Source organism: Ochotona princeps, chromosome 4, assembly GCF_030435755.1.
Source record: "Ochotona princeps isolate mOchPri1 chromosome 4, mOchPri1.hap1, whole genome shotgun sequence".
Taxonomy (NCBI): domain Eukaryota; kingdom Metazoa; phylum Chordata; class Mammalia; order Lagomorpha; family Ochotonidae; genus Ochotona; species Ochotona princeps.
Window position 1 is genome coordinate 22,222,788 of NC_080835.1, and position 21,533 is coordinate 22,244,320.

Genomic DNA, 21,533 nt, shown 5'->3' on the forward strand with positions numbered 1-21,533 from the left:
CCTGAAGTCATTCTTTCCAAGGTTATTTTTCTTCTTCAAATCAACTATTTGTTTCATACTTCATCATCTCACTGCAAACTTTTTCAGTATTGTCTTGACTTTGTGATGTGTTCCTTCTAAGATACAAGACGCTGTGGCTGCACTAAGGTCGACCTTATCAACCAATATACCTTGGAAAGATTTTATCTGTCCTGGCGCTACAAAACCAACAACTTCTCAGAACTATCAAACCACTCTAGTAACACTCTTGGAACACTCTTCCTCTACATTGGGGGTTTCTAAGGAGTTATCGAATAACATGCTGATGATGTATTTGACAGCACGGAGTGATCCCCTCTCACTCCTCTCCTGCTGACACAGGAGAAAAAAACAAAAACAACAAAACAAACAAACAAACAAAAACTGAACCTGTGTCTTGCCCACTTTCCTCCGTACCCAAACCTCCCTACCCTAATCAAAGGCATTCATGTGTGTGCATCCTTCTCAACCGCATAAACAATATTAAAAATAAAATAAAAAGATAAAATTGGTGCCAATATGCACACGTGATTTTTAAAAAGTAAGTCAAGTAATAAAGCAGAACATCCATATTGTGAATTTATTTCTGTTACACTATCAGCATCAATAATAAAGAATAAATAATTTTCTTAATCCCATGCATTGATGAATTTCACATCTTATCACATGGATGAAGTTGGCTCTTGCATACAGCTGGGTTTCCCATCTGGCTCTGTATTAAGTTTATTTAATGGTTCTCACTTTCTATTTATTTCATCTATTTAATGTTTTACCTTGCCTTGGATCGTTGCGTTTGCTACAACAGGCACAAACTCACAAAATCTACTTTAAAAGACAGAAAGATCTTAATGAGACAATATTGCCAAACAAGTGATTTTTCTCAATACTTTGGAAATTTTATATATAGACATTGATATATTTGTATTTACATTTTGTTTCTGTATTTGCTGATATTATTCCCCTACCAATGGTAACAGACATATCAAATTATTTCTCAGGAGTTTTCTTTGTGGTTCATATTCTTGATAGCAGAGCTTCCATAATAATAATAAAATCAAGATGAAAACATGCCTTTAATCTTGGATCTTTTATTTATTTATTTAAGAAACCAGAAATGTAGCTGCAGTAAGGAGGTGTCAGATACATTCTTCTTCTAATTTATTCCTCACTTTGACTGACTTTTCTTAAAACAGAAAGTCATAGTTTTGGAATTATAAACTGTACAAGATATGCTTGTACAACATTGTAGAAAAATATTAAAATGCCAACTCACTTGCAACTTGTTGCTGAAAAGAGAAATAAGTATCATGAACATGGAATTAAAATAACTTGAATAGTAACTTGTGTAATTTTCATAATAGCAAAGATAGAGCATGCTTAAAGTGCTTGGAATTCAACTTATGAATTAGATATGTAATTAGAGTTTTAAAGCAATTGTTCAATTTAGTCATGTGTTGAAATAGTATCATGTATACACATTTATTGCCATTTTCAAGATATCTAAATAATCAAATATTTGACAAATATGCAAACAAGATATAACAAGTCATGTCATTTCAGGTTGGAATTTGTTGATTCACAATGTCACTGAAGATATGCTCCATTTATTTCAAGCATCATGGAAAATAATTTGATTTGGAGTCAGACAAGACTGGATTTGAAAAAAAGACCTGCCAATTTGCTTTGTCAGTGGAAAATACTTTCAGCCTAATTTTAAAGGAAATCCAATCTAAACTGTTAGGCTGAAAACATTCATTTTTCACTAATGGGATGTTTCAAATGCAAAAAAAAAAAACTATTGATGCTACAGTTGTCTCAATTGTTTTCATTCTTCACTCAAGACAGAAGAACAACTGTCAATATCAGCAGCAATAACAGGTCCCCTCTTTACATTCAGTGCTGTGGCTAGCTATGCATTTATTCCAAAGGAGAAACATTAGACTGAGCTAACAGGAATTGTGTGTCCACCTGTAGGTCAATAGTAATGATTAGCTATTACTAATTAGAAACTGATTGATGAATAGCATATGTTGATTGTTTAAGGTCAAGGCTCCTGTACCTTGGGAAATCAGGGTGTCATGTGGGCTTACCTTGTCAAAGACTATGTGGTAAGATAACCACCATAATCTAAGTGACAGGCATGTTTGGATAGGTCCAGCACTGTACTTCTTAGAATTGCATGCACTGTATATTTTGCCTTAAAACTCCATCTTATTCTATAAAAGCATCATTTACACTATTTTAGTTGTGCTAGTTTGAAATAAGAAAAATGTATTAGTCAAAAGTAACTGAATGGTTATTTGTTGAAATGTCATCGTTTAACAGTAAAAGGGCTTAGTTTTGAATTTAAGCAATACAGAGTGACAAGCTTTTATCCCCCAAAATGTGTAATTAAGCAAAAACTGTAGAATGGGCCCGGCATGGTAACCTAGAAGCTAAAGTACTCACCTTACATGTGCCAGGGATACCATATGGGGACCTGTTCATGTCTCAGCAGTCCTGCTTCCAATTCAGCTCCCAGCTTGTGGCCTGGGAAAGCAGTCAAGAATGGCCCAAGCCTTGGGTGACCTGCACCCACATAGAAGACAAAACCTGGAAGAGGTTCCAGGATCCTGGCTTAGGATTGGCTCAGCTGCAGCCATTGTGGCCTCTCAGGGAGAGACTCAACAGATGGAAGTTCTTGCTCTCTATCTCTCCTCCTCTGTATATATCTGACTTTACAATAAAAATTAAATAGTTATATTTATATATATAAATATATATTTATATGTTTGTATTTATATATTTAATTTATAAATTATTTTATAATTAATTTATAAATTACATTTATAAATATATACATATATTTGCAGTTAAAAGAAGAAATGTTGCTAACCAATTAGTTCTACCCAAGGATATTCCTTATGAGCCCCCAGTCACCTGGATCCCACAATGTCTCACACCAATGTTTTATAACTGAAGAAAAATAAAAAAGAAAAAATAAATAAAAAGAACTGAAAATCCAAGGCATTTTTTTTTTCTTGCTGTTGAATGTTTCGGTCAGGCATTCCTTGTGAGCACGTTTCCACATATGGAATTCTTTCCTTTCATTTTGCTTTGTAAAATAAGTTTCTTTTACTCTTGCACTTGTTTCTGATTTTATTGTTTTCCTTAATAATTTTTACACTTAATTTTGAAAGAAAGCACACCCATTTCACCAACAATAGTAGTGGAATTAATTTTTTTTTCTGGATAAGACTTTATTAAGACCAAACTGTAGTGATGAGCTTTTTATATTTTATTCCTTAATTATAAAACAATCTTCTCCTTAAAAATATATTTGAACATATTATTAAAAGATACCATGTTTTGAGAAAAGCATTTTTAATTTTTTAATATTATTTATTTATTTATTTTATTATTATATTGTTGACAATCTTTACATAGTTAAATACGGTACAAAGGTTCAGAGGATATAGGGAAGTGGGTAAGACTTTTATGTCCATATTGTTTCCTTCATGTATCTGAAGTAAAGGGGGATATTGAGGGAGAAGTCCCACCCAGTCTCCCACCCGCCCAAAGTCCCGGATGTGGAGCATGCTCTGAGATACTTGATCAAGTGGTTTTAATAGTTCTCCAGTTATGGATCACTGCCAATCTTGCCACTCCCAGCTCGATGAGATCATTGAAGAATCCACTGATTGTCACAGTCCATCATAGAGTCTTCATTTACCCAGTATTTTGCTGCCCAGCATATAGCTGAGGTGATTTATTGATTTGTTCTGCCCTCCATCTTTTCTTGGCTAGGGTTCTGAGTCCAGCAGTTCAATTGGGGAGATCTCCAAAGAAACTTTGAGGTATTCCCAGATCAGATTCTCGCATATTCTAGCAAGCACCGGGCCTGGCACAGTCCATTGCCACGATCAGCTGGTGGTTGCAATTGCTGGGTTGGTTCTGCTCTCAGTCCCGACTTGCACTGGAACCTATGGGTGTTGCAGTCCAGCCTGGTTCTGCCCAGCACATCCTCGACCCTTTCATCAACCAGTGGGAGCTTCAGCCCAGTTGGGGTGACCCATAATAACTCCCACCAGGCCCCTCCCCCCAACCCTGACCTGCTAGCATGCATAGCAGACTAGTCCAATCTGTCCCGCATCCCATTTGGCTCCTGTACCTGTCAATGGGTATTAAAGCTTAGTTCCTTCTAACCAACTCAACTATCCAGCCCTCACGGATGTTGTTGAGTGCCTCTCCGTCTAGTCACCCCAGCCCCCTTCCTAGTTTTCATGCCCTCCCGCGGGAGTAGTGACCCAAGAGGGGGGATCCCCCCAGTGCCAGCTTCTGCCAGCTGCCTGTGGCTAAGCCCAAACAACCTTCACCCACTCCAATTTATGCTTGTACCGGCAGGAATAATCAGCCCAGCCTGGCTTTTCCCTTGTCTAGTCCACATGCGGCGCTCAGGTGTTGCAGCCCTGCCCAGTCTGGTCTGTCCCCATCCCAGCCCACGCTATCCAGTGGGAGTAGCTGTCCAGTGAGGGGACCAGCCCCTCAATCCCCCCGCTGGTTCTGCCCTCTCCCTTCCTGGTTCTCACGCGTGTTGGTTGGGTGCTGCATTCAAATCCAGTACAGGCAATCTCACCCTGACATTCCATATTGTGCACTGATTTTTGTCATGACCAAACCTGGCCCCACCCAAACTCTGTTCTGGCGTTCGGGTTTGTCAGTGGATGACATGAACCGATTCTGCCTGGTCCACCCCTGACCCATGCCAAATGTATGCCAGTGGGAAACTTTCCATGGCCTATCCTGGGCTGTTTCCCATCGTACTTCTTGTGCTTATTTTGTGCATACCAGGGGGTCCATGAGCCAGCCCTTCTCAGTTCACCTTCTGTCCTAGCAGGAACAGTGGCTTTTCTTGGCTGGCTTTCACCCCATTCTGGTTCTTGTTGTTGGATGCTTCAGCCCAGCCATGGCTAGTCCATACCCACATACAGCTCACACATGGCTCAGTAGGGGGTTGAGTCCTAGCCTAGTCAGTCCCACATCTACCCTGGTTCCCCAGGACACCAGATGGTGTTGGGGTCTGGCCCAGCCTGGTGTATCCAATCCCTGCCACACTAGTGCCCCGGGTGACTACAACTGTTTCCTAGATAGAACGCAGCCCCCATTCCAGCACACGTGCCCCTTGGTGGGAAGCTCAAACCAGTTAGGGTGTCCCCCCAGTTCCCCAACTTGGCCTGCTCCTAGCTGCAGATCACTCTCCTGACAGTTGCTGCTCTGACTCAGCTTGTTTCAGGTCCTCAGCTGTTCTGGCCTCTGTCCTAAACTCTGTGGCCCAGAATCCCTGACTAAAGTAGACCAGCAGGTGCAAGCGCAAAGTCACATGTCCCTATCACTGGCAATCACCAGGAATTCATGTGTCACCTATACTAAAGTTGGTCTGATTCATGAGAGTCCCTGAAGAGCTATTACAAATCATAAAAACCCCAGAGCTCGCCGCTGGGTGGCCAACAGGCAGAGCCTGGCACCAATTGATGCACTGGCCGCCCGGTGCCAAGGGCTCAGCCTCCGCCTTGCGGGGTGGTTTTGGCTTGAGCCCCTAGCCGGATCCCACTTAGCAGAGACGCCTCCCCGCAGCTGCCACCCTGTGGAGTGGTTCAGTCCATCCCCAGCCCCAAGAATGGAATCTGCCCTGACTTGTCCTGCCTTCATGGTGGCAGAACGGAGCTAGATTAGTCCAGCTCCCAAATGGCCCTCATGGTACGAACCGGATGTTGCGAACCAGAAGGATCATTGCTCCCAGGCGTGGAGAAGACCAAGGGCTCAGCCACCGCCTTGCAGGGTGGTTTTGGCTTGAGCCCCTAGCCGGATCCCCGAGAAAAACATATTAAAGAATATAATATTAATAAAGCCTGGATATTCATGGGAGCATTTATGCACAATCTTAATATTTTAAATGATCCTTTTGCATGTGTTAGTGCTTTGAACTTTTATATTTCATCCTTTTAAAAATGTGAGCAAATTTCATGTATTTCCTACACAAATTGCTAAGCATAGTGACGCTTCCCATCACTACTCTTGCTCCCTTATCTACCCAACCTCAACCTTTCTTATTATTCCTTATTTTTCAAATTTTTGCAATTGTGTACTTATAGTTCTCTTGACAATCACAGACTTAATACTTCATTAGGCAAAGTATTCAACAGATAACAGAAAACAAAACAAAACAACAAAAAAAGTGGATGTTACTCAAGAGTATCGATGAGGGTTATAATAATAATCAAATCTCCAAATATCCATTTTGATACTGATGTCATCAATAATTATAAATGTAATCATCAACATCATCAATACCAATGAATACATCATTTATACTTTGTGTATTAGTTCTCACAGATCAGGGCAAACATATATTTACCTTCTTTGAACCGGCTTATTTTGCTAAGCAAATTGTACCCGGGTACATTCATTTTTTGGAAAAATACAGAAGTTTCAATATTTTTCTATGTCCTGATAGAACCCATAGGATACAAATATCACATTTTCTTTAGTCAATCAGTTGGTAGATATCTGGATTGGTTCCCTATCTAACCTATCATGAACTGAAGCCCACAGTGGAGACTCCGCACACAATCACAAGAATCACAAAAAGGCTTCATGTAAGCATGGAATCTGCAGTGGTGCACCCCAGGCCCTCAGTGAGCTCAGAGACTTGGAAGCCAGGCACAGACACAGTGACACTAAATAGACTTTGCTGTATTCCATGCCTTATTGTTCAGTCACAGAATTCTTACTGTCAGAGTGAGCAGGGCTCTCAGAGTCACAAAGAACAGGTGGCAAAAAAGGACAGCAGAAATGCTCCCTCCACCGAGACAGCCCAGGTGTTCCCACAGCTGGTTGGATGTTGATGTTCCACCCTAGCAGTCTGCACGCAGGCACCAGTGATAGAGGTGGTAGGTGAAAGCCTCACAGGCTTCGATGACTGACACATCCCTCCACACTCTCCACGTCACTCTTCAAGTCACTGGGATGACGGATTTGCTTTTTATACAAAATCCCCAGCCCCACTTTCAAAAGAACTATGGCAGCTAGTACTCACCTTAAGATGGTTATTCCTCCCCATTATTTACCTGGACACTTCCAGGTGGGATTAGAAGCTCTTGGTTTATGGGTGTAGGTTGTAATCTGCCATCCTCACCCTATCCCCGATCCTGCATTAGCATTCAGGTCCAGATTCAGTGATTGTAGACCACAGCTTCCTCACTCAAATGATAGCAGTGACAGAGCTGCTGCAGACTCTTTCTGATGCTGGTTCTGACATTGGTAGGAGCAGAGTCAACTGCGTTATTCATTGCAAGCATGGCACTCCAGAGGAGTGAGCCTTGGGAAAGGATCAAGTGTTCTTCCTGTTCTGAGTCTGGCAGTAGTCTGATGCTAGTCAGCTCCCAGGGTGAAGGAGCAGAAGGTAGTGGGTGGCTATGGATTTGTTTCCAGCTGGAAATGTTGAGCAGCAAGGCATTACGTTTCCACTTCATCTCAGGATGATGGTAGCTACTGCCAGCATCTGGATGTTTTGTGTGACCACCTGCAACCATGTCTTGCCTCCTTTGGGTTCAAAGAATCTTGTTTTGTGTATTTTATTTTTTCACACTTCTTTGATTAAAATTTCCATCAGTGAAGCTCCTGGAATTCTGGTCCTTCCTTTTCTTATCTTAGTGCAATTGAAGTTACTGTAGCTTCAACGTATTCAGCTATCTGAGATTTTCAACTTTTTTTTTTTCCAACAGTAGAGGGAATCTGTAAATATCAAACCAGGTAAAAGTCAAACATTCACTAATTTGTCAGGTAATTTTATTTTTTTCCATTTATCTTTTCACGCTTGTCTTTTTATTACATAGTTATGTATTTTAAGTGATATTATGATCTTCATTGCCATGTCTTTTCCAAAGTTTTACCTAATTTTTTTATATGTCAACAGAGGTTAAATGGAGACAGCTGGAATAAGAACTAGCTGACGTTTGACATTAAGTTTCATCAATCATTTACTCTTAGGCAAAAGTTGTCTAATGTAAATTGACACAGATGTTATGACATGAAATTGCTTATCTCAAGTAGTCCGGATTAAATAAACTAGAAAGAAAGAAAAATATGCTAGCAATTATTTCAACTCTTTTTGCAAATACAGTTTGATCAAGAAACCTATTCTTTCTCAAATCTATAATCAAAAGAAAGTGCCCATAGTTCTTTCTTAGCTTTAGCACCTAAGATATTGGGGAATCAATAATCTGCTTCCTATTTTAGTTGGCAGGAGACCAGGTTTAAGTCTATCAGAATTTTTGGTCAAACTGTAAATTGCATATTGCACAGGTCATGCTAGAACATCTGGGGAATAATTACTCTCAAATGGTTGGAAATCAGAGCTGAGGTAGCTGACAGGCGGGTCTCACAGTTAGCTAAACTGTATTGGCAATGCTGTCCAGAGGCTAAGCAATGCCTCAAGAACAATTCTAAGGTTATATGAGAGGAAATGTCATTGAATTTAGTTTACTAACAGATGGAGCCACTCGATAGCAGTTGACATAAGTGCAGTGCTGGGATTCTTTGTGAACTGAATTTATCCATCTGTGTGAATACACCCACTTTCAGCAAGTTAGAAAAAATACTTTTTAAAAATAAGATTGGAGTATTTTATTACTCTTCACACAGAATTTATTATCTTCTCCACCAAACCTCTTAAAGATGTAACCAACTAGCTTCAAAGGTAATGTGACATTGCAGCAATAGCTTACCTATCCATACACCACATGTCCCTGACACATTGTTAAGAAATGAAGAAAGCAAGAATCTGCTGAATCTCTAACATATACAGCACAAATTCATCCTTGTACAATATTATTGTATCATTACCACCTAATATAATTGAATGTTTGCTTCATGCATCACTTCTCATATGCATAGTCTTCCTCAGTTCTGAATCCAGAACTTAATAACCACATGATTAGATTTTCACTTCTGACATTTCTCATTGCATTAATGCACTATTTGATACAAGATTTTCTGTCTTTTGTGATAAGTCCCCAAAGGTTCCATATCATATAAGAAATGAAACTTATAATATTAGAATTTTTCAGAATTGAGTAAAAATAATTCCATCTCTGTGAGATCATGGCCTTTAGACACTCTCTTTATTATTATTATTATTATTATTATTATTATTATTATTATTTCATTTTATGACACAGTTTCATAGGCTCTGGGATTTCCCCAGCCCCTCCCCAAGCTCTCCCCCCATATCAATTGACACTCTCTTAAATGAGAAGGAAGGAAGAGAACTCAGCCTTTAACGCTCTGTGGTCCTAATCGTTAATTACTGATCTCTGAAAAACAGATTTTGACAGATCAACTAGAATTTTTATGTGGTGTTTAATTTCTCTTGAGTGAAGGTATCAAATTTAACAAATGCATTTTGTGATAGGTAACAAATAAGTATTTACTAATAGATTCATATTAATTCTAGAATGTATATTCTAGTAAATACTCTGAATCAGTTGATGTCTATATACTTCTACATAGTTAAGTGACAACAAACAAGTTTCCAAGATACTATTAAAGAAACTGTGTCTCCCTATGAAATCTTAGGTAAGCTATCTTTGTTCTGATTACTCTATCATTCAACATTATACAAGTTATAATAAGAAAAGGAATTTCTAGCTAGAGGCTAGACCAATTTCAATTGCTCAAAAGCCTCACTATATTCCAGGACGCAAATTAGAGGACCTGTGGAAAACTTTTTAAAAACTCCTTTGCAAGTTTTATCCACTCTTCTAAAGCTAGGATCACTGTCTGTAATAGAATATTGTCCATAAAATTATTTTACTCTGGCATTACTTTCTTTTTCCCCCAAGGAAACTGTCCCCTGGATTATAACACACTGTCCTACAGCTGGCAACAAGTACATTAATATTTTGTTTCACTTTTATAATATTACAAATTATCAAGTGGGGCATTATTCTTCCATGAGTAAATAAAATATTTTAAAATATTATTTTTGCACTAATTTTTCATTGTGAGTCTGAAAATAATAATTTTAATTTTAAAGATTTATTAATCTTTATTGGAAAGGCAGTTATATTCAGACAGAGAAGGAGAGACACAGAAAGATCTTCTGTGCACTGATTCACTCCCCAAGTGGCCGCAATGGCCAGATCTGAGTTCATCCAAAGCCAGGAACCAGGAGCTTCTTCTGGGTCTCCCATGAAGGCACAGGAATCCAAGGCTTTGAGCCATGCTTTACTGCTTTCCCAGACCACAATCAGGGAGTGGATGGGAAGTGGACCAGCCAGATGAAAAATGGAGCCCACAGAGGATATCAGCGGATGCAGGGCAAGGACTTTAGCTGTTAGGACACCCAGAAGAAGCTCCTGGCTCCTGGCTTCAGATCTGCTCAGCTCCAGCCATTACTGCCACCTGGGGAATGAATCATCGGACGGAAGATCTTCCCCTCTGTCCTTTCCTCTCTGAATATCTGACTTTCCAGTAAAAATACAGAAATTAAGTGAAAAACACAATTCAAATATAGATAATATATTTCAGTCAGTGGTACTGAAGTTAGGATTCAGGACATTCACAGATTTAAAAACTACTGAGATTGTAAAATATTATAAAATCCTACTAACTAGTTGTTTGCTCCAGCTTTGTTAAATTTCCCATCTTTCTTTAGAAAAAAATATGGGCATGTTACAGAGTATTATAACATGACATGGTAGGTGCTTCGGTTTTTAATTGTCCCAGAGCTTTGTTTACTATGAATTTCATTGCTTACATTTTAGCTCTGACAATCATAATGACAGCTTACCCTTGGTAGGTTATTTTTACTGGTTTTCTATCCCAAGTTTAACTAACTTTTTTTTCTAGGGCACTAAGTAATTTACTAACGAGTTTCAGGTTAAAGTACTTTTCTGGCCTGGGCTGTTACTGCCTCTCTGCCACATCCCTTTTATTTCTTAAGACACCAAACCAGGTGTCTAATGGAAAACTCCATGTTCCAAACTGTCTCTCCCCATTAAGTATAAAGGAGAATCATGAGGAAAAACAATACATTTTCCGTAAGAGAAGCTGTCTGAACGAAAAGCTTGAAGGATAAATGTAGTAGAAAGGTGAGCACATTTTCCCAAACACTGTTTAATTTAGTACCACGTGGAAAACAAGAAGTTTTAGAGGAAATTGCAAGATAACTATCACTACTTATCCATCTGGAAAGGCAATGGCAGGGCACTGTGAGATGACTAAGTGGCTAAATCCTTACCTACACGGACTGGGATCCCATATAGGTGTCTGTCCATTTCCCAGCTGCTCCGCTTCCCATCCAGCTCCCTGTTTGTGGTCTGGGAAAGCAGTTGAAATGGCCCAAAGCCTTGGGCCCCTGCGTCCTCATGGGAGAGCTGGAAGAAGCTCCTGGCTTCTGATTGGCTCAGCTGAATTCATGGTGGCAACTTGGGGAGTGAATCAGCGGAAGCAAGATCTTTGTCTTTCCTTCTCTCTGGAAATCTGCATTTCCAATAAAAGCAAAAATTAACAGCGCACAGGTCGAATGGTCTGATAAAATGCTATTGATGTTCGTGATTTACCAGTTATCACCTCTGAAAACCCCTTGACAGAATTAAAGTCATTCACCTGGTGCCTCAAGGCTGAGTTTTGTCCATTTAGAGCTGTCTAAATAGTATTCTTATAACTTCTCATGCTGCAAAGCTATTTCATCTTCTAATGGTCCATAGTACAATGATGGGATCCAGTCACCATTCTTCCTTAGTTAAGATATTGGCCTGAACAGTTGTGATGTAGATAGTATATTCTCTACCAAAATTCTTGAATTTATATAGGGTAATAAATCCAGCCAGTATTCCAGAAAGATGATAGCCACAAGGACAATTTTATCAAGTCAGGGTCTCTTACCTGATGGATGTGTTATGACAGAACTTTAACTGGACCATTTAATCGGTCCTGCCAGACACTATGTCCTTGGCGAAAGAATTGTGAGAAAATAAACTCAAAAATGAATTTTCCAAACCACGAAAAAAAATTCTTTGTGAATGTTGCAGAGAAAGAAAATATTTGAGTTACTGAATATTCATTACACCATAACAGGGAGCACATCGCAGGTGTTCAGTCACAGGAGGCAACAAGTGAATGTTCTTCCTTTTATGAAGCCACAAGGTGATGACCCACTTCATCTGTGCCCTCAGGCTAAGTACTGAGTGGTCCTGCCCAAAGAAGGTGTGGCAGCATCATTTGTTACAAATTGCACTTAAGCATCAACTGGTCATGGAAGTGACCACCAGTGTTAATGAACTGACTTTATATAAGGTAAAACAAACCTGTATCTTTATGTGACTCAAATATCTTCTCCCAGTGAAGGTAGACCTTCCAATCTATACTTCATAAATGTGGGCTTAAACTTCCTTGATAATTACATTTAAAAAAAAAACTCACCAGGTTCTTGAGACAGTCATTGTCAGACTTTAAAAAGCTGAGCAGAGGTTGGATTAACTTTTATAAAACCTAATCCAGCTCAGCATGGTGGTTCAGTGGCTAAATCCTTGCCTTGCAAATGCTAGGATCCCATATGCTCACCAATTCATGTGCCAGCTGTTCCACTTCCCATCCAGCTCCCTGCTGAGTGAACCAATGGATTGAAGATATTACTGTCTCTTCTTTTCTCTATAAAATCTGATCTGCCTTTACAATGAACACACAGAAACACACAAACACATACAACCATATATCCATTTTAAGGGACAGTGACTGATATTAAAGTTAAAAAGATCAAGAAATTTTTTGACCCTCAGTTTTGGATGCGCCATGATCCCATGTGGGCACTGTTTCTTAGCCCGGTGGCTCCACTTCCCATCCAGCTCCCTGCTTGTGGCCTGGGAAAGCAGTCGAAGACAGCCCAAGACCTTGGGACCCTGCACCTGCGTGGGAGAACTGGAAGAGGTTCCTGGCACCTGGTTTCAGATCAGCTCAGCTTCAACTGTGCTGTCACTTGGGGAGTGAGTCATCGGACAGAAGATCTTCCTCTCTGTCTCTCCTCCTCTCTGTATATCTGACTTTGCAATAAAAATTTAAAAAAAAAAAATCTTTGAAAAAAGGAATTCTCAAACAAAATGGAAGAAACTCTTCCCTGATTTTCACTGGGGACAATTAAATTTCTCACTTCAAGTTTGTATTTGACAAATTAAAAAAAAAAAAACTTGACCCAGTCCTCAAATTATAGATATATTGTTTTGTGTTTTCTTCTAACATTTGATTGGTTTAAATGTATGCATTGTTTTATGGTCCATCTGAATTTAATACTTACATCTTGGATGAGGAAGAGATAGAAACTGTTTTCTCCTCTCAAAAATAATCAGTCATTTGATTATCTATTAATGAAAATAATTTTGGCCTCCTACTGGACTGCATTTGTATCATTTAAAAATCAAGTTACATGTGGAACAGCTACAATCAAGACATGGCAAAAACAAAATTCAAGATTATTCTGACTAAAACTGAAATTCATGCAGGATTTTTTTCAAAGGACATGTTTTTCAGTGAGATTTTTGAAGACCTATTACACACGTGTAGATCTACTTTAAATTCTGTAATAAGTATTACTAATAAATTTTCAGAACCTCATGCCATCCTCTAATCATTAGGTGATTTCATTCACAATTTCAATGTGAGACATGCTATTTGACACAGTAAGGACATCTTTTTCCCATATGAGGAGGTGAAATGCCTACCTATTTATAAAAGTATCTCCGGAAAGTCCAACTCACAAGTATTATTGAAAGATACGGCTTAGACCTGGCGCGATAGGGTAGTGGTTAAAGTCCTCACCTTGCATGTGCCAGGATCCCATATGGGCGCCGGTTCTAATCCTGGCAGCCCTGCTTCCCATCCAGCTCCCTGCTTGTGGCCTGGGAAAGCAGTCGATGACAGCCCAAAGTCTTGGGACCCTGCACCCGCGTGGGAGACCCGGAAGAGGTTCCTGGTTCCCGGCTTCGGATCAGCGCAGCACTGGCTGTTGCTCTCACTTGGGGAGTGAATAATTGGACGGAGAAGATCTTTCTCTCTCCTCCTCTCTGTATATCTTTGTGCTTTTCCAGGGTACAAGCAGGGAGCTGGATGGGAAGCGGGAGTGCCGGAATTAAAATTGACCCCCATATGGGATCCAGGTGCATACAAGCGAGGACTTTTAACAACTAGGCTACTGTACCGGGATCCTTTAGCCCATTTTTTAAAATAGGTTTCTTCTTTTGCTGTCATTGAGTTCGGAAGCTCTTTGTAGATACTCGATATCAGTCCCCTGTCAGGAGTGTAGAGATTTTCTCACATTTTGTTGCTGTTTCTTCACTTTGTTGGTTGTCTCACTTTATGGAGGCTTTTTCATTTGGTGTGTTCTCGTTTATTTTGGCTTACACTGCATATGCTTTTGGTTAGTTTTATGAGAAATCTTTACCAATCCCTGTATCTGTGGAGTGTTTCTTCTGTTTTCCTCTAGTATTTTTGGGGGTTTCTGGGTGCAGATTTAGGTTCTTGAGCCCTTTAGAACTTATTTGTGTAAAAGGTGAAAGGTGGGTTTCTTATTTCTTCCTTCTGCAAGGAAGTATCCAATTGTCCCAATGTATTTCTTGAAGAGACTAGCCTTTTTCATTTTTTTTCATTTCCAGTTCTATTTTCGCAGCATAGATGGCTGTACATGCATGGGCACACCTCTCAGGTTCCTATTCTGTCCCTTTGATCTTTGTTTCTCTACCCATACAAGGAGGTTTTGATTGCCACTGCCCTGTAGTATATCTTGAGGTCTGGAATTGTGATTCTTACAGCTTTATTTTTTTTTTCAAGTTAGTTTTGGTTATTCTTGTCTTTTGTATTTCCAGATAAGTTCCTATATCATGCTTTCCAGTTGCAACAAGAATGTTGGGGGATTCTGATTGAGATCAAATTGAATAATATGGACATTTTTGTTGATATTGATGCCACCAATCTAGGAACATGGAAAATCTCTTCATCTTTTAATGCCTTTCCTTATTTCTTCATTTAATTCATTGTAACTTTTGTCATAGTGGTTTTTCCCATCTTTGGCTAGGTTTATTCCAAGGTGTTGAGCATTCTTCCATGCTAGTTTGAATTGGATTCTTCTTACTAGTTATTTCTCAGCCTTGCAGTTGGTGGTGTATATTAAAGGCATCAATTTATGTTAATCTATTTTATACTCTGCTATCTTGTCAAACTTGCTCATCAGTTCCAAAGATCTCTAGGTTGGGTATTCTAGTCTCCTACATTAGAACCGTGTCATTTGCAAAAGAAGAGATACTTTTAATTACACATTTGCAACTTGAATTTTCTTATTTATTTTTCCTGCCTAATAGCTCTAGGTAGGATTTCCAATCCTATATCAGAGAGCAGTGGTGAAAGTGGACATCCTTTTCTATAACCAGATCTCGGAGCGAAAGTGTCTAGTCGTCCTCCATTCACGTTGGTGCTGGTTTTTTGGTATATTGCATTGTGCCATATTCTTCTGTGCCTGTCTTAAGGTTTATCATGAAATAGATTCAGATTTTATCGATTGCCGTCTTTGCATCTATTAATATGATCATATGGGTTTTATTCTTGATTTTGTAGATATTTTGTATCACACTTATTGAAATAACTCTGTCTCATTCTGCCTGCTAATTAAATAAGAAAATATAGAAAAAGATATAAATTGTAATATGATATAGTAGAGTGAAAAATGCTATTTGATAGACATGTCTCAAAGTAAATGAGCCATCTTTTAATTCTATTTCAAAAAATGTGTATTTTTTTTCTTTTTTGTTAATATAAAGGGAATATATTTCTTGCGTACCATAGGTTTTGCTCAAAGAAGACCGTCACACTTGATATGAAGTTTAAAAACAATGACAAAAACACTGTTGTAATGAGAGCAAAATGGTCTAAGAAGGTGGAGGTGTGATCCCTGGTAACAGGTGTGGGTAGGCCAAATGCGGGGAGGCAGCAGTGGAACCATAAACATGGGGAAATGACTAAGACAGTGGATCGACGCTACAGGGGACAGACACCTCAGGAGCAATTGGAGCTCACCTTGGAGACACAGGGGAATAGCCCACATCTGCTGAATAGCCCATGCCTGTCTGTGAAAGAAATCTCTGTAAACATTTCACTTCTTCCTTAACAACTCACTTTAATGACTCTACCAAACCATGGTACATAAACATAAGCAAGAACCATCTCTCTAATGAGCTGCAATTGAACTTTCATGTGTCTGGGCTTCTTGGCATTCTCAAATCCTACTCAGAATGTCTAAGCTTCTAAATGCTTTTAAAGCATGGTTGCTCCTCAGAATACAAATGATTTCACATTATAAAGCAAGCTTTTGCCACTTGCTAACTGCAACACGTGGGTGGTCTCAGTAGGAAGCTTCAGACATATTGGAAGAATGCCTTCTGGAACTTTCTCCATTTTCCTTTCTGAATTGTTTCTATACTTGATGTATAGTTCCTTCCCATTGATTTGCATAACATTTTTACCCTATACTCCTGTTGTATGAATCTCTACCTTGGAAATTCCATTAGATATATCCTGTTACACTAGGACTGTAAAGATATTGGATGCTACCCTTGTGTTTCCAAGGAAAGGTTTAGGCTTTTGGATGTTGGTGTTTAAGCCTGAGACAAGCACCTAAATAAAAACACTTATTTTTACACAGTTTCTTTTAGCACATTTCCTGAGGCTTATTTTGAAAAATGGCCTGCAGTAAAAAAAAAAAAAAAAGTTAGGTTGCCTGGAAACATGGCAATATTATTCAAACATTTAGTTTTTTTGAGTCCTCTTTAGTGGGTGTAAGTTCTGATAGCTTTAAAAAATCTGCATAGGGATATCAGAAATAAATTAAGGACTGTTCTGATATGGATTTAATGAAAATTTTGATTTGCCTAATACATATGGAAGCAATATCTGAATTTGTTAGTTACAACCTGCTTGAATTTAAGCCATGTCTGTGATGATTAAGTTTGATGATATCTCTGTTATTTCACTGTACAGATTATAGTCTATCGGTTTTGTAGATTATATATTAGCCAAGAGAAATAATCAAACTTTTTCTTGCTTCATTTTTATTTGATCCAGATGATAAGCTAATTTTCATAGTACAGTTTACACATTAAGCTATTTAATCCATTAGGGATGGCATATAGTAGTGGAACTGAGACATATAGAGCTATAGGGTTCATTAAAAGTACATAACAGAGAATCAAGATGGTGGAATAGGTAAGGACATGTTTAAACACACGGAGAAATATTAGCCAGTGTGAAGAAGAGAGAGCACATTCCAGGAAATACAAGAGGACAGAACAACAGCAGAGGAGACTGATAGACACAGGAAAGAAGTGAAAACAACAATGTAGTGTTGCAGTGACTGATACCCCATCAGCATTCAGCTAATGGTGATCTGAATTCCACTGGCTAACCAAAACTCCAGAACACAATGGGTAGGGATGTTTACTGGGACCTCAGGAGGTGAATCCAGACAAGAACTGCTCCTCCTGCCAGTTTGTTTGATTTGACCAGTAGAGATAGAGCGGCAGGTCCCAGACAGGTAGTGCTGGAAGAGGGTGGATTACACAGCCCAGTCTGCCTCCTAGAGCCGAATCAGGTGCCATTTTGTTTAAGGTGTTTATGGGGCAGGACTATGCATGCACTGAACTGGGAATGAACTCATTTCTGGCCCAGTGAACTGCAGCAATTTGGCATCCTACAGGTTCCACTCAAGACAGGTTTGGGTAGCCCTCACACTTGATGGCCAGCAGATTAAGAACTCTAGTAGTGTTGCATCAGGCACCATTTTGTACAGTGTGGCATGGGTTTTGAGACTGTGGGAACAGAGCAGAAATGTGCGTGCACTGAGCCTGGCAAGAACTTGCTGAGTTCTGTGCATTGCACTGGTCCCACAGGAAAGTAATACTGACTACAGCATTGTATAGGTCAAAATAGATCTGTGTGGCCCTCAGACCTAACAGTCAACAGGTTCTGGCAAGATCACTACCACCAACAACCTAGCTAAATAGAATACCTCGTATCTCCTTAATCCTGGGACCTGTTGCAACAAGAAGTGGCCGAAAGTTTGTACAGGTAACGGTGCAGCCTCAGCATGGGATCACAGGAGGTGGAGACTGGTGAGCCAGGAGTTGTGGCTACAGAGACCATGGTGGAAATCTAATAGAAAAACCCAGGCCTGGGACTCACTGGAGGGAGTGGCACAAGTGAGTGAAAACAAAGAACTGTGTACCTTCTGCATTAAGTAAAACTGAACTGTAGGTGTGTGGGTGACACCATTTAATGTCCTAGTTGTCCCACTTTCCAATCAGCTCCCTGATTATGGTCTGGGAAATCTGTAGAGCAAGGCCAAAAGCTTTGGGGTCCAGCACCTGTGTGGGAAACCCAGAAGAAGCTCCTGACCCCTGGCTTTGAATTGTCTCTGCTCTGGCTACTGTGGCCACTTGGGTAGTCAACCAGCTGATGGGGGATCTTTCTCTCTGCCTCTTCTTCTCTCTGCAAATCTGATCTACCTTTACAATGGAAATACATAAAAATGTAAAAGATAGGTGTTCTCTATAAGTACTATAATATTAAACGAAGTAGTGTAAGTTAACAAACAATACCACAAAAATGAGAAATATTCAACACACATTATTTATTATTAGTAGTTGAACTTCTAGCCATATTTCTTGTGCCATTGTTGTATTGTTGTGGAAATATTTTTAAGTGTGTGATTCGATGTTATTTAAGCCCTACTCATTTACTTCCATTGAAATTTCAAGGTTTGTGCAGGCTAAGTCCCTGCAAAACTTACATTCCTTAAGAGCATGGTTTCAAGCCTGACTGATCTGCCACAATTCCAGCACCCAGCTTTTGCACCCAAGAAACCAGTGGAGGAATGACCAAGCATTTCAACCCATGCCACTCATGTGTGAAAGATAGATGGTGTCCAATGCTCCTGTCTTCGCCCTGTCCTAGTCCTAGTCCTGGCTGTTGGGGCCATTTGCAGAGTGACCCAATGGAACAAAGATCTCTCTTTCCATTTCTTCCTGTATCTTTGTAGTTTTACCTTTTAAATGAATAAATAAAACTTTAAAGAAACCATATAATTTCGTGAATATTATTTTTTACATATTATTATCATGGAATCAGAATTTTCTGATTAAATCTATAGCATATAAGCCACTTATTCCACATGCCTTTTACTAAAGGACAAATGAAAGTGACAGAAATTTTTCATTTTATTACATGATCATGTGTATAAAGATTTATCACAAATTTTCAGAGGGATTATTTCGGACATATATATTATCAAAATTACTGCTTGCATTATTATCATGGCTATATATGTATGACATAATTTAGCAATAGTATAATGAAGGACTTAATGATCCAAATATGATGTTCTTTGATTTGGAGAGTTATTAATTATTTAAATTATTTTCCTACAATATTCTAGAACTTTTTCCAGATTTCTTTCCCATTTGTAAATGAAAAAAACTAAAAAGGTTGAGTCACACAATATATACACAACTAAATATCTCTGCTTGCATTGAATGTGTGTGCATGTGACAGTTGACATTGACCCAATTAATCAGAAAAGTTCAAGGAATATGTGAGTGGCTTTCATAATGCTTATGGAATATGATCATTGTGAGAAAAATGGAAGTTTTTTTATTTGCAGAATAAACTTATTTTGTATTTTAATAGCTCATGGATATCTGAAATATTCTGATATTTTCCAAGGTTTTTTTTCATTCTACATATCCTCTTTATAAAGTGAAAATGATAATCTTCCTTGTATGTTACTTTAATATTAATAATTATAATGTAGTTCATATAAAGTTTCCTTAATGAGAAAAATACTAACTGAATTTTGAACCCCAAATTATGCAATATTTAAGAAGTGTTTGATGGCTGGCTTGGTGGCTTATCAGGCTCACCTTCCACCTACAGTGCTGCCATCTGGTTCTGACTCCAGCTGCTCCACTTCCGATCCAGATCCTGTACAGTCTTGGAGAGCAGCAGAGGATGGTTCAAGTTCTTGGATCCCCATACCCCCTTGGGTTTCCCAGAAGAAGCTCCTGGCTCTTGATTCAGGATTGGCTCTGCGTGTAGGAGCTGAAGACTGAAGGAATATCTGTGTTGTTCTGTTTGTCCCTCTTTCTGTATATATATCTTTAAAATAAAAATAGATAATAAAAAAAAGAAATGTTTGCCCTATAGTTTAATGCCAAATAAAAAGACTGAAGTAGAAGTAACAGTTAAAATAAATGTTAAATACAAATCAAAAAGGAAAGCAAATTTGTTCTATTTTTCCTAGCAGATTGTTTATATTACAGATGAGGTTGGTATAAATCATGAAAAAGTCAGTTATTGTCTGTGAGCTTTCAGATTTTTCACTACATGATTTAATCAGGAAAAAATGCTGTTTCCTCAAGAAAATACACCTCATCGCTTGTTTTCCCCTCATTTCCTGATCACTGAGTTTGGAATATCCATGGTTCTTTTTCAATTTATTGCTCAGTTTATAGACATTTCTAAGCACATGTATGTATGTGAAAATAAGCATGCTCGGCCTGCTTTGTCATCGGATCTTAATTAAATGTCTCTCAATAAAAACATACTCTAAGGGAAATCAGTAATTTTATAGAGAGAAGAGGTAGGCAAAATTACATCTTACCCAAGTACAAGAAGCTACCTTTAGTATGCTTTGGAAGAATGAATCAAAAGTATTTATAGTTCCTTCATGAGGTGCATTGAATTATAAACGTGCTCAGACTCAGTTGCCAGGTAACATGATGGGAGAAATTGCAATTTGAAAGATGTAGCAGGGAAAGTCATACTTTCAAATTGCATAAAATACACAAATTACAAGCATTTCTTGTGTGATGGTGAGAGTGAAAGGTGTGATTTGAGATGCAGAAAAAAAACTGGAAAACAAATATTCACTGGATTCTTTATACATGCTTTCTTTTGTGAAATTAGGATATCATGATTTCCTAGTTGCTGCAAGTGAATTCTGTGACCACATGTAGACCAGGATTGACCTGTAGATGTCTCTGTTAAACTCATTGAGTCTGTAGGTCTTCAAGGGATTCTAGGACTGAAGTGCAAACCATAAACACGATCAAGAGGGGAAATTTGGCATTTCAATGTACTTGTTGGATGCATTAATACTTTACATACATTAAAGGCACAATGCTACATATAATCTGATATGACAGTAGGAGATTAATCATTACTACCAAAAAAAAGTCAGTTATACAGAGAGAAGGTGAAACAGAGAGGAAGATCTTCCATCTGTTGATTCACTCCCCAGGTGGCCAGAGTGTCTAAAGCTGAGCCAATCTGAAGCTAAGAGCCCAGAGCCTCCTTAGGGTGTATCATGCACGTGCAGGGTTCCAAAGTTTTCAGCCTTCCTCCACTGCTCTCCCAAGCTACAGACAGGGAACTGGATG

The 21,533-nt window shown here is 38.9% G+C and overlaps 1 pseudogene; it reads right to left on the bottom strand.

Moving 5' to 3' along the window:
* Positions 1-20,128, bottom strand: part of LOC131479986 (E3 ubiquitin-protein ligase RNF146-like) — a 146,548-nt pseudogene extending 126,420 nt beyond the window's left edge.
* Positions 20,129-21,533: the final 1,405 nt, after the last annotated feature.